Source organism: Vidua chalybeata, chromosome 19 (genome assembly GCF_026979565.1).
Source record: "Vidua chalybeata isolate OUT-0048 chromosome 19, bVidCha1 merged haplotype, whole genome shotgun sequence".
Classification (NCBI taxonomy): domain Eukaryota; kingdom Metazoa; phylum Chordata; class Aves; order Passeriformes; family Viduidae; genus Vidua; species Vidua chalybeata.
Genome location: NC_071548.1, coordinates 1,742,299 through 1,746,513, shown reverse-complemented (window position 1 = coordinate 1,746,513; position 4,215 = coordinate 1,742,299).

The following is a 4,215-nucleotide window of genomic DNA, read 5'->3' as shown; positions in this document are numbered from 1 at the left end:
AAAAGAGTTTGAAGCCACTGTAAGGAAAAGAAACTGCCTGGTGATGACCTACAGGACAGGCAAAATCTAAATCTCTGTTGTGAAATAGCAAATACTTGTTCAGGACAGGGACAACTGTAGAAAAGCAGATTTATTTATTTATACATAGGACATTTATTCCGATTTATTGTCTCTGGGGAGTGGGCCCCACGCCATGCAGCTTCAGACCCCCAATCCCAAACTGGTCATCCAGACACATCTGGAAATGTTAAATATAGTGGGGAGCAAGGAAGGATTCCTGGATTCTGGATTCATTTTAGGCTGAGTATTTACGTAAGATACTTTTCTTATCTTCCTGAACTATTTATAGTTTTGTTTGTATGTTTGGGACACAGACTATCCTACTATGCTTCAATAAATCTGAAATATCTTTGCTGACAAAAAGAAATGTAGTCTGCTGTTCATGGAAAGAGGGAAATCTTTGTATTGAGCTACTTGCACAGTTAATATTTTAGCAAATGCTCTCTGGGAAGATGTTGACTCATAGAAATTCTTATTTCTTTTATGAAAAAAAAAAAAAAAAAAAGAAGCTAAAAGTTAAATGTTTTAGTCGAAGGGCATCCATACTATGAAAACTAAGAATAAACTAGACAAAATAAAACTTCCTTCCTAAAGATCTCACGTTGTCTTCCCACCACACAAATCAAGACAATGTAAAATGACTTTCAAAGGGCTGCCTTCACCAGAAGGGTGCTGGTGATGATGTACAAAGATGAGGCTCATCCCCACATGGAATTTCAGGGGTTAACCCCCCAACAATCCACCTGCCACCGAGCTGGGCACCAGCCCTGGCACTGGGCAACCTGGGCAGAGGGGTGAGAAAGGGGCAGTAGTGACTGAGGGGAGCAGTAATAAAGAAAGATTTTTTTTTTTTTGTCAAGTGAGGGAAGCTTTTTGATATTTCTATAAGGTATGGGATCCTGCAAGCGACGGGGTGCTTTTATTTTGGGCTCAGCACAGGTAATTTTGTCAGGTTGCCATGCAGGGTGATTTAAATAACTCCTTCCAAGCCTCTTTTAATAAAACCATCTCTAAACACATCCAGTTTCTCCAGGCAAAAGGTACAGAGGGAGCTTCACAGAGCCCTTGGATTAGTGGAAAATGAGATTTATGGATTCCCTGCGAGTGGCAGCTGGGCTGCCTCCATCTCACAGTGAGGGTGGCAGGCACAGCCCCAGAACTTCTCTCCTGGAGTGGTTTCAGGGCTGTTGGTGCAGAGCATGAGGGTTTGGGATGAAGGAAAGCAGAGGTGTGCTCAGCCCTGGCCCCATCCCACGGGCTCAGAGGGGCAGCTCGTGAGCTACCTGACCCCCCTGGCAATGAAAATAGACAGGCTCTGCTCCTTTAATACGCCTTAAATATTCTGGAAATGAAAGGAGGCAGGTTAGCTTGATTTCATTTACTCTGAGATTTTATTTTAATGTAGGTTTGATAGCTAAATGGAAAACAAATGTGGGATATTAAAGGGAGTGGGCCCAGCCCAGCGGCGGGAACAGGACCGGTGCAGGAACATTTTTCTAAAGATCCCTTCTGGAATGTTATTTTGAACTCCTTGAAACTCCAAAGGTTTTTAGACATTGTGTGTTTTGTTAAGTGTCCCTCGGGAACACTGGGTTTAAAATTAGTCAAACTCTTTCACTTTTTTAAACCCTACCCTAAAATAGTTGATATAAAATTTGGTGGGAATTCTGCTGAGAGCTTAAATAGGCTGAAACAGACGACCTAATGGAAATGACATTTGGGGAAAAAATGTGAAAAACCTGGTTTTCTTTCTGGCTTCCAATGACATAATCAGGACATGGCAGGACTGCCTGCTCCTCTGAGCATGGCCCTGACCCTGGGGCTCTGGTCACCAGTTTCCCTCGTACGGGAGAAGGAGGGAAGCAGCTGGGAGAGAGCTAAAAGAGGGAGATGACTGCTCTGGTCCGGTACTGCCCGTCCTCTGTGGTTGGATTCCTCTGCGGGCTGACGTTCATCACCCTCCGAGTGCAGGGCCTGGAGAGCAGCTCAGCAACGCCCACATCTCTGTCCAGAGGTGTGTGGTGGAGCCATTCCCTCTGATGGGACACCTGGCTGGTTCTCGTGCTCGGGACAGGGAGAGCAGACAGGGTTTGACCCAAGAGGAAAGACGTGAGAGCTCTCTGGGTGACACCTCCAGGCTCATCGTCCTGACAAACACCTTTGTGACAGCTTCTGGATGAGCCTGTGCCACCCTGCCCTCCAAAGGCTTGCTTTGGTCCTCTGTGGGGTGTGAGGAAGGGTTGCACTGGCAGGACACCCCGCTCCTCCTCCATCAGCTCCTCCCAGCTCAGCGCTGAGCCGTGCTGGTTCAAAACACGTCCCAGAAACACGGCCGGGACCTTCCCCAGCCCGGTAGCTTATTTATTGCAGTCATTTTGTCACTTTGGGAGATAAAGCTGCCTTCACACGCCTCAGGTTCCTCTCAGCAGAGCTGGGAGATAAGGGCTAAGGGCTGATGGCTCCTAGTTGCCGTGAGGCTCGGAGGATTTGGAGGACAGGCCTCTCTGGGAAGCCACCTCTGCTATCACTTTGACAGGTGTCAGCTGTGCTCTGAGCAGCCAGAGATTAGCCAAATGTGTCTCCTGCCCCGAGTGCTCAGACTCTCCAGACATGGCTTCACAACCCAGAATGGGAAAGGATTTTGAGTTGAGATAGGGGCTTTACCCAGAAATGGCCTGACCCGAGGACCTCACTATCAGCTTCCCCAGCAGCCACCACAGGTGGGGCTCTTCCCAAGAGGTGATACGAGGGAGGAGGGGCTGTTCTGCTCCCACAGACCCCAGTTCAGTGTCTGGAGTGCAGGGGATGAGAGAGTCCTTGGCATTCTGCTTTCTGCCCCCGAGGTGTGCCAGAGACACACGGGCATCAGGGCAGCCACCTGGGGAAGGCTGAGTCCTTTGGAGAAGCAAAGCTGGGTGAGCTCTTGCTGTTCACACACGATTTGGGGGGTATCCAGCTGCCTGTGGAAGCTATATCAGCCAGTCAGACAGGCACTGGCACGTCACAAGCACAGCCACAGCAGCCAGGCGTGTCCTGAGCCCTCCAGCCTGGTCCTACAGAGCGTGGGAGCAGGGCTGGGCAGGGCTCTGAGGAGGTGGGATGTGCTGTGGGAAGGGATGAAATCAGTGTGGGGAGAGCAGGTTCTTCCAGCAAAGGTGCAGGGTCCCCTGGAGAAGGCAAGTGCTGCTGGAGGGCAGATCAAAAAGCAGCCAAGAGTCACTGCAGATGTGCAGGGCCAGCGGGTTCTGGGGGCACCTCCAGCTGGAGAACGCTTTAGGAGGAAGAGCAGTGGCTGGCACAGAGGCTCAGGGAACCTGCCTTGTCACCCGCCAGCTCAGGGAAGTCCCTCCCCAGCAAGTCACTTCTTGGCCTGCTTCCTGAGATGGTAAATTCCTCTGGATGGGGGTGTCCCTTGTCATGGTCTGACTCCTATTCTTGTTACCTCATTGTAGAAGGCATTTTTCTGGAATTTGTGAACTGTTGCCTGTCCAGTCAGACTGCTTGGAGCTCCCTGCAGCTTTCTGCAGACTTTTGCTTCCCAGGCATGCCCAGTGTATAGGTCAGAGTGCAGAGCCAGGCACAGGAGAGGCACGTATTCCGGGCAGGAGGTTTGTGTCCGTGGCATGGGCAGGGCCCCTTCTGGTAGCACTGAAAAATGGCATTCCTCATGGTACCCACATTTCCATGCCAAACTAAACTTTCTTGTCCTTTTCAGAGGTATTTATAGATGGGAATCTTGACAAGAATGACTTTCTGTTTTGAAAGGAATAGTTTTATTTATTACTAACTCTGATCTGAGTGTGTGTTTGTGTGCGCTCAAAGGTGCAAGCAAGTGACAAAAATGCCACCTGAAGAATGTGCTAAGTGAAACCCTAGGGAGAATGATGAGGAAAAATGAGACAGGATGAAAACTGGATGCTGAAAAACTCGACAGAAGCAAATATGCTCCTCCTGGATGGTGCGTGGGGCCAAGGAGAAGGGGCAGTGGAACTGGCAGGGTCCCAGTGCTGGTGTGTTCTGTGAGCAAACAGAGCTGGGCTCACAGGGGAACCTTTGCTTCCATGCTGGCCTCACCTCACTGCAGAAAGGAACTGCTTTGGTGCAGAGGAAAAACCACAGGCTAAGAGGGACTGTGTGGGGCTGCCCTCACTTAGA